The sequence below is a fragment of the Lemur catta genome, chromosome 15, assembly GCF_020740605.2.
Source record: "Lemur catta isolate mLemCat1 chromosome 15, mLemCat1.pri, whole genome shotgun sequence".
Taxonomy (NCBI): Eukaryota; Metazoa; Chordata; class Mammalia; order Primates; family Lemuridae; genus Lemur; species Lemur catta.
The window spans coordinates 34693569-34705861 of NC_059142.1; the positions used below are offsets into that span (position 1 = coordinate 34693569).

Consider the following 12293-nt stretch of genomic DNA (forward strand, 5'->3'; position numbering starts at 1 on the left):
CGGCGCCAGGGCCACACTCTGCCACCCGCCCCACAGAACAGGACAGCAGTGAGGATCCACCAGAGTGGGCAGTGAGCCCAGCCGCTCTAATACAGGGAAATGCCACAGCCTGGAGACAGAAGACATTGCTGTGTGAGATTGGGGAGGTTGTGAGCCCTCTCTGGGCCTCTGTGTCCCCATCTGCATAACTGGAGTGGCTCTGCCTCCCCACACGTGGCTGACGGCCACAGTGTTTCCTCCCTCCTTCCCACGGCCCCCTCTTTCAGAGCTGCCCCCTTCTCCTTTGCCCTGATCTTCACCCCCCAGGGCCAGCTGCCGAGCACGTGATGGCTTTCAGGTGTCCCCTTGCATTCTGTCCCTGTAAGGGAGCATCCCAGGTGTGGTGCGATCACTGGCTGCCTACCCCAGGCGTCCACTCGCCCCTCCCCTTTAGTTACAGGACCCACTTTCATCTGGGGCAGCGGGAGCCTCCGAGTCCTCACAGGGGAAGCCCATGAATCATCACAAACCTGTCCCCACGTGGCTCTTTCTCCCCTGCTCTGTCTGGGGACCCCGTGGCCCAGTCTAGTTGACACATAAAATTAACCATCATAGTGGCTAGCACTCTGAGGTGCGCATCTTCCTGGGGACAAGGCTGCTGATGGACACAGCAGCATGAGCCAGGGCAGGGACCAGGAGGACCAGACACAGAGGGGAAAGGCCTCAGCCCAGCGAGACGCACGTGAGGCAGGGGCTGAGCAAAGAGGGAAATAACGCGAACAAATGTGCTTGCAAACTGTAAAGTGCTTCTGTTCAGCTAGTACTAGCCATAGTAAACATCTGCCTGCTCTGTCCACAGGGCTGGCCATCGTGTCTACGTGGGGACGATGGGGAGACCAGGCCAGGTTGGAGGAGCTCCAGGGAAAGAAGGAGGCTGAATTCTGGTCCACAAGGGGCTGTGAGCCTGAAAGGGGTGACAAGACGCGGAGAGTGTCCTGGGAGTGGGGTGGGGGCAGGGGGGCTAAGATGGGAGGGTGGGAAGGGGGGCCCCTGGGCTGGGCTGAGGAGGGGACAGAAAGCAGGAGCAGGTCTCACTGGGGAGGGAGGCAGGGGTGGAAGTTGTCCCTAAGTGCTGGGGGAAGTTCATTCCTGTACCTCAGGGGTCAGCAAACTACAGTCCACAAGCTAAATGTAGCCTGCCCTCTGCTTTCGTAAATAAAATTTTATTTATGTACCGTCCATGGTTGATTTCTCATTGTGACAGAAATCGCAGGTCTGCAAAGTCTACAGTCTTTTCTGTCTGGCTCTTTATGAAGTGTGCTACCTCTGCTGTGGCTGGTCTGCTGAGCCGCTCACTTAACAATCGATAGCACCTGCTAGGTGCCGACCTCCTGATAAACTCTGGCTGGAGTCACAGAAAAACGGGACGTCATCCCTGCCCTCTTGGCACTTGCAGTCCAGAGGGAGAGACTGGTAAGTAGAGACCATCTGTCTAACCACAGAGGATTTATCACAGTAAGTCAAATTACTGTCAAGTGTAATGGCGGGCACACAGTCTAACGCACCACGGAAAAGATGAATGGATGAATGCAAGGTGCTGGAAGACAGGGGAGAGTGGCAGCTCCCAGAGGCAGGGCTGGAGCCCAGGCAGAGCCTCGGGGCCAGAGGCCGCAGGGCTGAAGTGCTGCTGGTTTGGGCTTGAGCGAAAAGTAATGGGGCTTGGAGCTGGGGCCCGCCATGGCCAGCCTTGCATCTGAGAAGCATCACTGCTACAGGGAGAGGACCTGGGACAGGATGCCCGTGCGTTGGCCGGGGAGAGGCTGAGGCCTGGGGCAGGAAATAGGATGGGGGGACCTGAGAGGTATTTGGGAGGCAGGATCAATAACACCTGTGGCAGATGAGGGCCAAGTCAACTGCCCAAATACCAGAGCCATCCTGAGAAAGCGTGCAGTGGAGAAGGAGAAGGTTTAGAATAAAGACAGCAAGTTTAGTTTCCTGCCTGTGGAGTTTGAGCCGCCTGTGGGACATCCAAGTTAGAGGGTCCTAAAGTTAGCAGGACACACAGCTCTGGACTCAGGGGAAGGTCTGTGCCCAAGCTACAGATCTGAAGGTTACAGGAGTGGACACTGTCCCTGTCCTTGAGCGCTGACTGTCCAGTCAGCGAGAGAGACGCATCGATACATCACTTCAATGTAATATGGTAAGTGATAAAATAGATGCATGTCTGTGTGGCTCCAGGGATTTGGCCAAAAACGATTTAGCGGAAAGCACTTTGGCTCCCCGCCAAAGGGGAAGAGGACGGCTGGGGATGCTTCTGCTTGCCTGGCTTCTCGTCCCTCTTCTGGTAAAGGCCCCTCGCTCTCCCTTCAGGGAACCACTTCTCTGCTCTCTGAACGTGTGTGAGGGGCCGGCTCCCCCCAGCCCCCCTCCCATGCTGGGGCCAGCACGTGATCCAGGCTCGGCCACTCCCTTTGCAGACACCAAGGCATCACCCAGAGGCACCCAGTGAGACTCAACCCCAGGACGGGCCGGGACGTGCTTTCATCACCAGGACTGCTGGGTGAGGATAATGTCAGCACAGCTGGAAGGGGGGACCAAGGACAGCAGACAGAGAGACAGCGTGGCCCTGGTGACTTCAGCTGAGCTTTGCCAAGTGAGCTCTGCCTAGCCCTGGCTTGCAGAGGGCAGCAAGTCCCCTCACCCTCTGGTGACTGAGTTTTCAGAGAGCCAGTCTGGGACACAGCCACACCAGACAGAAACCAAAAGGCATAATAGCAATAGCATCATATGTCATATATACATGCTTTGTTACTTTAATGTAAAAATATGAAAATAGGTGTTTATTTGAAGTTATATATTTTTCTCTATTGTTTACTTTTCTGTTCCATAAATGCTGTTATTTAAACAAAACAACAATAGGACTAGTTAAAAGGAACAATTAGTACTAATTAATAGCAGGACCAATGAAACAAATATGAAAAAAACCCACTATTTTTATAATGTCTCTTTTTGTCCTGTGATATAACAATTTAACTCTTTTGAAAACTCTTTATTGGATATTTAAATTCTATAGGCTATATTATTGTGTCTTCTTAAGATACGTACATGTAAGACTTTTTAAAAGGAAAATATAAATGTAATAGGACAAATTAAACAGACATTACCTCGATTTAAATTTTATAAAACAGCAATGATATGTTGCTTTCTGTCCCAAGTAGTAGGATCATTTGACTTTTCTTGTTTTCCATTCCAATAACACTTCTTGGAACTGCCCGTAGCCTTTAGGACGCAACTTTATTTTCTTTTAGGCAGTGACGAAACTGCAGACGGCAAAATTTTAATTGGGTTGTTTTTGCCTTATTAATTTGTAAGTCTACATATTCTACATTTTCCTACATATTCTCTTGTTTATTTTAGATATGGTTAATGTCTTCTCTCATTCTGTATGTTAATCTATTCATTTTGTCTAGGATATGCTTATTTGAATAGAAATCCTTGGTGTTAACATAATAAAATTTGTTGATTTTTTCGCCTTTGGAGATTGAAGACATTCCCCGCCCTAAATTATAAAGATAGATCCCTGCATTTTCTTCTACTTTACGTTTTCACCTTTCACATTTAGGACTTAATGCATCTAAAGTCTACCTTTGTATGTGATACTAGGTAGGGATCCAAGTTTCATTTTCTCTATATTCAGAGCATCTATTAAACAATCTGTCCTTTCTGCCATTGAGTCACAGTACCTCTCTGGGTCTGTTTCTAAACTCTCTATCACGTGCTATTACTCTGTTTGCTCTGGAACCAACATGCTGCTCATTGCCATGGTTTTGTGGTAGGCCTTAATATCTGCTTAGTTAACTTCTCACTCTTTACTCTTTGCTGCTAAGATTGTGTTAGCTAAATGCTAGTATTTATTTTTTCAAATACATTTTAGAGTCATTTTTAAAAGTTGATCACAAAATTAAAAGACTTGTGACAGAGTTCCTCTATAGATCAATTTGGGGAGAATTAGCATCTTAACAATATTGAGTCTTTTGTTCTACTTTCTACATTTATTTAGGTGTTAATTTCTCTCAGATTTTTTTGTGTGTGTTTTTAGAGTACAAGTTTTATATATGTTTTGTTAAGTTTATCCCTTTGCATATGTTTTTTATTCCAAGTGGTACTTTTTTTTTTCAATTTCTATTTTTTTTGCTAGTATTTAGAAATAGATGATATTTTACCAAGTATCCTGTAAACTTGATAAAATCACTTATAGGTTCTAGTAGACTTTTTTGTAAATTACTTATTAGTTTCTACATAGCCAATGATGTTGTTTGTAAATAAAGACAGTTTTTCTTTTTCCTTTTCAATCTGTATGCCTTTTATTTCTTTTTCTTACCTCATTGTACCATCTAGGACCACAGTATAATAGAAATGGTGAGAGTGGATGTTCTTGTTTCATACCTGATGTGTAGAGGAAAGCTTTCAATCACTATTATTATGCTAGCTATAGTTTTATGGTATTGTATATTATATAAATTATTATATATTATGTAATAGTTTATATATTATCATAACATATTATATAATATTATTGTGTTAGCTATAGTTTTTAAACATAGTCCTTATCAGATTGAGGAAGTTTACTTTTATTCCTAGTTGCTGAGAGTTTTTATCATGAATGGGTGTTGAATCTTATCATACCCTTTTTCTGCATCTACTGAGATGATTTTGTGATTTTCTCCTTTATTCTGTTAATATGATGAATTCTATGGATTGATTTTCAAATGTTGAATCAAGCTTACATTCCTGGGGTAAACCTAGGAATGTAATGATAATGATATATCATCCTTTTTATATATTGCTACGTTACTTTTTGTATATTTCTGGATTCAATTTGCTAATGTTTTATTAAAGATTTTTTTTTCTTTCAGAGAAGGTATCTCCCTACATTTCCCAGGCTGGATTCGAACTCCTGGGCTCAAGGGATCCTCCCACCTCAGCCTCCCGAGAAGCTAGAACTACAGGTGCACCACAGTTAAGGATTTTTGCATCTGTGTTCATGATGATATTGGTTTGGAGTTTTCTTTTCTTGTAATGCCTTTGTCTGGTTTTGGGATCAAAGTCATGCTGCCATAATAAAATAAGCTGGAAAGGTCCCGTACTCTTAATATAGCATATAAATTTGGAATTATATCTTCCTTGAATGCTTGACAGAATTTACCAATGAAAGCCATTTAGTCCTAGAGTTTTCTTGGTGGGAAAGTATTAAATTACCAAATTAATTTAATAGATACAGAGTTATTTAGATTTTCTATTTCTTCTTGTGTTCTCTACACATTTCCTGGGCCTGGCCTCATAGACATTCAATAAGCATCAGCTGAGTGAACCACTGGCATTGAGGGAGTTCACTAGGGTCAAGTTCTCTCTGCTCCCAGGCAGGTGCCAGGAGGGCTGCTCAGCCTTAGCCTCAGCCCTCTCCACCCACCCTGGCCAGCCCAGCTCACTAGTGCCTCAAGTGTATATTAAAGAGAATCTAAAATAAGAAAACAGGCCAGGCATGATGGCTCATGCCTGTAATTCTAGCACTCTGGGAGGCCGAGGCAGGAAGATCACTTGAGCTCAGGAGTTTGAGACCAGCCTGAGCAACAGCGAGACCCTGTCTCTACTAAAAATAGAAAGAAATTATATGGACAACTAAAAATATATATAGAAAAAATTAGCCGGGCATGATGGCGCATGCCTATAGTCCCAGCTACTGACTGGGGAGGCTGAGGCAGGAGGATCACTTGAAGCCAAGAGTTTGAGGTTGCTGTGAGCTAGGCTGACACCATGGCGCTCTAGCCTGGGCAACAGAGTGAGACTCTGTCTCAAAAAAAAGAGTTTTTATAAATTCTGTATGTAAGTCCTTCATCTGATATGTGTTTTGCAAAGATTTTATCCCAATCTGTGGCTTGTCTTTTCAGTCTCTTAATGACATCTTTTGCAGGGTAGGTTTTCCATTTTAATGAAGGCTAACTTACTCATTTTTTCTTTTATGTATCGTGCTTTTGGTGTTGTACCGAAAAACCCATTGCCAAATTCAAGGTTACCTAAATTTTCTCCCCAAACCTGGGGTCCCATCCCCTCCCCTCTCACCAGCTATTCACACCTACTTCGCTTATGCACCCAAACAGGAAGTCCCAAATATCCTGAAGAATTCTTTGTACTCTGAGATGTTTCACAGAGAAAAGGACAGAGAATGGTGTAACAGACTCCCAGGTGGCCAGCACCCGGCTCTGTCACATTACCCCTGACAGCCAAAGCTGAGAGGTCACCTGCCCACCCCACAGAGGTTAAGTCAGGCTGCCTGGGCTCAAATCTTGAATCCACCACTTACTTAGCTGCTCTGTGCCTCAGTTTCCCCCTCTGTCAAAAGGCAGAAATGAGAGTGCCCACCTCATGGGGAGGTGGGGAGCGGTGGATGAACTTACATACGTAGAATGCTTTGAACAGCGCCTGGCACATAGTGAGCACTCGACGAGAGCCAGCTCTTACCCTTTCATCTTCCCTCTTGATGCAGCCGAAGAGATAATCATCTGCTGTAAGGCTAACCTCTTTGGTGGGCTTCCAGATCCTTCCCCTCCCACCTACTCGGAGATGGCACTCTTGATCAACCCCTCTCTACTGGCTGTGATAATTGATGTCTAAACAGGCTTGCTCCCCTTTAAAACACACTCTCCCTCCCCTCCCAATATGCCAAATACCCTCCAGCTACCGCCCTCTCCTTTCACAACCATCAGGACAGAGTTGCCTGCACGTGTTCTCCTCTGTTTCCTCCCATCCTACTGGCCCCTCAGCCAGCAGTGAACAGCCTTCCAGTTCCCCCTCCCCGGGCTCTTCCTGGCACCATCCACGGCCTCCCTGAGACACCATCCAGTGGGTACTTCTCAGTTCCCATCCTGCCCTGACCACACAGCTGCAGCAAGATTTGGCCTTGCCGACTCCTTGGAGCACTGCCTAGCACCCCTCTCCCCAACTCAGGGCCACCTCCCGCTGCATTGCCTCCCACCTCTCTGCCCACTCTGTCTCAGGGGCTGCCCGGGACCCTCCCTGGCCCAGGGTTCTCTTCCTCCCTTCCTGGACCATCTCACCCATGCCGGTGGCTCCACTTACCATAAGAGATCAAAGACTTCCAATTTATATCTCCAATCCCAGCATCTTCACTGATTTTTCAGATCCATGTGGCCTGTAGCCAACTACTGCTAGGACAGCTCCTCTAGATGTCTTAAAGACACTCAAATGCAACATGGTCACAGTTGAGCTAATGGTACAACCACTTTGGAGAACTACTTGGCGATATCTTCTAAAGCTGAACATGCACACAATTCCACCTTTAGGTACCCAGGGCAACATAGACACAGGCACCAAAAGACATGCAAGAGAATGTTCAAAGCAGCACGACTCGCAACGGTCCCAAACTGGAAACTCCCCAAATGCCCAGCCACGGTCGAACAGATAAATAAGTGGCAATATATGCATAGGAGAGAATGCCCACATACAGCGATGAAAATGAACGATCTAGAAATATATCCAACAATATGGAATAAATCTCGCAACATAATGTTGAGCAAAAGAAGTCAGACACAAAACAGTATAGCCCTCGATGTCCGTGGGAGATTGGTTCCAGGAGTTCCCTCAATACCAAACCCTGCAGGCGCTCAAGTCCCTGATATAAAATGGAATAGTATTTTCATATAGCCTAACTACATCCTCCTGTATACTTTAAATTATCTCTAGACTACTTATAATACCTTGTGAATGTAAACGTTATATAAATAGTTGTTAACACTATATTGTTTAGGAAATAATGACAAGAAAAAAAAAGTCTACACGTCCAGCACAGACCTTTTTCTCTGCAAATTTTGGATCCAGTTGGTTGAATCCATGGGTCCAGAACCCATGGATACAGACAGCTGACTGTATACTATATACTTCCATTTATATAAAAGTCAAGGATATGCAAACCTGGTCTATGGTGCTAGGAGTGGAGACAACGTTTGCCCCTGGGGAGCAACAGCTGGAAGGGAGGGCGAGGGGCTTCTGAGTGTTGGGGATGTTGTCTTTCAACCTGCTGCTCAGCCCAGGTGCTGGGTGTACAACAGTATTTGATCATGCAAGTTCATTAATTATGACCTGTAAACTTTTCTGCATGTATATTAGACCCCAAAGAAAAGTTAGAAGAAAAAAGAAAACCCTAGATTCATCCTCTTCCCCATTAAGCAACCCCTCTTTCTGGTGTTCTCTCTCTTTCACAGAATGGCCCCAATTTTCTACTCAGTTGCCCAGATCAGAAACTTGGGGGTCATTCCCCATGTTCCCCTGTCCCTACCACTCACATCCAGTCCCGTTGCTCCAACCTCCTCACTATGACTCAGATCTACCCACCCTGTCCACCCTACTGCCTCTTCCTTAACCCAGACTCTATTTCCTCCTACCTGAGCTCCTGCAGTAGCCCCCCATCTAGGCTCCTCACCTCCGATCTTGTCACCTCTGATTCATCCCCACACAGCAGCCAGGAGGATCCTTCTAAAATGAAAATCCAATCATGACTCTCCCCTGGTTAAAATCTTTCAATGGCCTGGCACAGTGGCTCATGCCTGCAATCCTAACACTCTAGGAGGCTGAGACAGGAGGATCGCTTGTGCTCAGGAGTTCAAGACCAGCCTGAGCAAGAGCAAGACCCTGTCCCTATCAAAAATTGAAAAAATTAGCCAGACATGGTTGCAGCCAGCCAAGTAGTCCCAGCTACTTGGGAGGCTGGGGTGAGAGGATTGCTTGAGCCCAAGAATTTGAGGTTGAAGACTCTGCCTCAAAAACAAACAAAAAAACACAACAACTTTCACTGTTTCCCCACAGCCTCTAAATAAAGCCTATTCTCCTACTCCAGGCTTCCAGGTGCGCTGAGTCCTGGGTCTCTGACTCCACACCTGCTTCACCTTTACGCAACCCCCTCCAATGCTATACTGCTCCAAGCAGTCCCATGAGCCTTTGCACATGCTTTTCCAGGGGCTGGGAGCCTTCTCCTTCCCCTCATCCCTGCTTTTTCCAGCCAAGTTCCACACAGCCTTCAGTTCTCAGTTCAGATGTCCTCCTGCCTCCGTGAAGAGTTTAGGCCCATTTGGGCTGTCACAGTGGCATGTGCACCCATCACAGCACACATCACATGATAGTGAGACTGTCGCTATGTATCCACCTTCCCCGCTGGAATGTGGGCTCCATGGAGGGGGAATCGTGTCTGTCTTGTTCATCACGACACTCCCTGCACCTAGTGTGGGGTCTGACAGGTGGCAGAGGTTCCACAAAGGTTTGTTGAACGGGTGATGGCTCCAGAGGAAGGTCTACGCTGCAGAGTGCTGGAGGCCGGGGGCGTGTCTCCAAGGGGGTTGGTAAGAAAGTAGACAGGAGTTCACCCTTGAAAGACAAGAGTCCTAGAATTTAGCATCATGGAACATGGACCTGAAGGGACCTCAGAGCCCATCTAATAGTCCGTTTATTAATTTACAAATGAGAAACCCAAGGAAAGAAGCCACTGGATGGATAAAGATTGGGGGGAAGAAGGGGAAGTGGTAGCCACAGAGTAAAGCAAGGTGATGATGAAAAATGAATATTTAGCGCTGAAAGGTGGCCCGCTTCCGGGTCTCCCCATGGAGCTGAACACTGGCCTCCTTGCATCGACCTCTAGATGGCGCCAGCTCCCCAGGCAAGGGAGAAAGCAAGGTCGGCCTGACTCACCTTCTGTTCCATCCTTCCTGAGTTACCCCCTCAGGCCTGGCTCTCTGTGAGTCCACATGCTGTGCCCATGGCCAGGTGACATGATACCTGGGCTCCAGGGAACAGCTTGCGTCAGCAGCATAACTTCTCTCAGAGCCAGGCAGGGTGGGCAATGGACCTTGACCTGGGCATTGGCCAGCACTGCTCTTTCTCCCAGAGGCCCCAGACACAGGCTGCCCTGCGGACCTCTCTACCAGGGGCAGCACTCTGGCCCGGCTGGCACCTGCTCGTCTTGTTGGCCCGGGCAAGGTGGGGCGGGTGGCACTGGTTCCATTGCATCCTCCAGCTACCTCGACACCCTAGCTGGCAGGTGCCTGCTCAGCAGTTGATGGCTCCATCCTGCTGGCCCGACAAGCCCCTTTGGGGCCACTCATGGCCCCATCTGGGAAGCTGCTCCCGCTCCTCCCCTGGAGCCTTCAGTTGTCCTAACCCTGCCAAGCATGGCTCAGCCTCAGGCGAGGGTCACCTAGAGCAGTGCCAAGATGATTCAGCCCCTCTTCAGTAGCAGGGAGTCTCATTTACTCATTCAGCAAACATCTATTGAGCACTGTTCTGGGTGTCTGGAAGGCAGTGGTGAAGTGGATGGGCACAGTCCCTGGCATCTGGGAGCATACATGGGGGGGCGAGATGTTAACCTCACATTATCAAATAATTGTTTGATTACTTATTTAAGTTTCTAACGTCACAGTTTCAGTCCATTTCTAGAACTCTTAGAATTTCAGAGCAGGATGGAACTGAGAAATTATCCTAATATAACCCACCACCACCACGCTTTCAGGATTCCAGGACTCCCGACTTCCAGCCCAGCGCTCATCCACTTTACTCCGGAGCCGCGGGCCGGGTGGGAGTGAGGAGGGAAGGGGGGGGCTCCTGAGGAAGGTAGACTCCCCCAGCTCTGAATCACCGGCTCCTTCTTGGTCTTGGCTGATGAATGAATGACCCCCCCAAGAAGGGTCTTGCCCTCCCCTGTCCCTTCTCTGTGGCGAGTTGGGGGCTCCAAAGCAGGCCCCGCCCGCCTCCCCCGCTCCCATCCTGGGAGGGGAGCCGGCCCGCCCAGTGCCCTTCCTGCCCCCGACGCCGCGGGCTCTCTTGGCGCCCTCTTGGCAGCAGAACAGAGGGCACCCAGAGCGGGTGGCAACTCGCCCCGCCACGGGCTCGGAGCGGCGGGCCATGGGCGCTGGGGGGACGCGGAGATAGACAGACAGATAGCGCTCCCCTCGCCCGCCCCCGCCCCCACCTTTCCCACGCGGCGGCCTCGGGGAGCGGCCCGGACCGGGCGGGCGTCCACCCCTGCCCCTCGGCCCGCGGGCTGTGCCCTCTGTTTCCGCCAACTGCAGCTCTCAAAGCCCTTGGAGCCCCCGGCAGCCTGCTGGCGCGGGGGTGTCCGACTTTGAAAGGGGACACAGAGCCCCTTGCACACTTCTCTGCCTGGCGGTGTCTACGGAGACCCTCCCTGGGGCTTGGCGAGGCGACGGGCTTGCAGAGCCCAGGAGCGACCACGAGGTGGCGCGCTGGCACCGCGTGTCCTCGTCGCGTTCTCCTGGCTAGGCAGGGCAAGGGGACAGGCGCTTGGAAGGCGCGGGCTAGGAGCTGAGTTTGGAGGAGCACTCCCTCCCCCAAAGAAAGGCGAAGAGCAGAATTGCGGGTGGAATGGAGATGTCAGCTAGGCGTTGGGAACGGCTAGGATGACCTCTGGGCCTGGCCTTGGGGGTTAGACAGAACTAGGAGCTGGGGGGCTGGGGAGTCCCCCGGGAGGGGAGGCGGTTATTCAGGACTTCTATAGGGAACGGAGTTGAATGGAGCATCACCGCTCCCAGCCCCTGGGGATTGGGAAGGTACTGAGAGGCCTACAGGCACCTGCATACAACTACACATTCACACAGAGATGGCCCTCCACTGCCCGGCACACGCTGCCACTTTCTCACACACTCACTCCTGCACTCACATACATCTGTGTGTGCTGTGGAACACATGAAACCCTCACATTACACACCCTAGGGACACCCATCTCATGCACCTGATCCCTAAAAATGTCCACCTTCCCCAGTGCTGTCGCATGATAGAATCTGCCCCCAGATGTGTGGGGGCACAGGGCCCTGGAGCCAGCCTGTGTCCCACCCAACCTCATGGGGACCCCAGGTCCCTCGCTTCCTCCAGCAAGCCTGGGCCATCTCTGAAATTGCACACTTATAGTTTTTGGAGATAGTTCTGGAATCAACAGACAGGCTGTACACCCCACCCTTCCCATCAGCCCCTAAATCCACATTTTCCTGCCCCCTCCCTCCAGTAGGGTCACAGGAGGGCCAAATTGCGTCTTTCATAGACCCGAGGCACTTTTGCCTGGTGGGCCCCTTCCTCCATAAAAAAAATTTTTTACATTGCTACAAAGACAAATATCATATAGTCAAACATTTTCTTCCACCTAAAAATTGTTTTTCTTTTCTTCTGACTTTAAGAGAAATTAAAACATTTTCTTGGGCTCTGAGTCCTCACCACTTTGGGCACATTCGTCTGTCTTG

General features: G+C 49.1%; 1 long non-coding RNA gene across 1 annotated transcript; it reads left to right on the plus strand.

The window, feature by feature from the left end:
* The first annotated feature begins 458 nt into the window (after positions 1 to 458).
* Positions 459 to 3038, plus strand: LOC123620730. Its single transcript, XR_006728931.1, has 3 exons — positions 459 to 952; positions 1244 to 1452; positions 2457 to 3038. It is a non-coding gene; the product is annotated as an uncharacterized LOC123620730 (long non-coding RNA).
* Positions 3039 to 12293: the final 9255 nt, after the last annotated feature.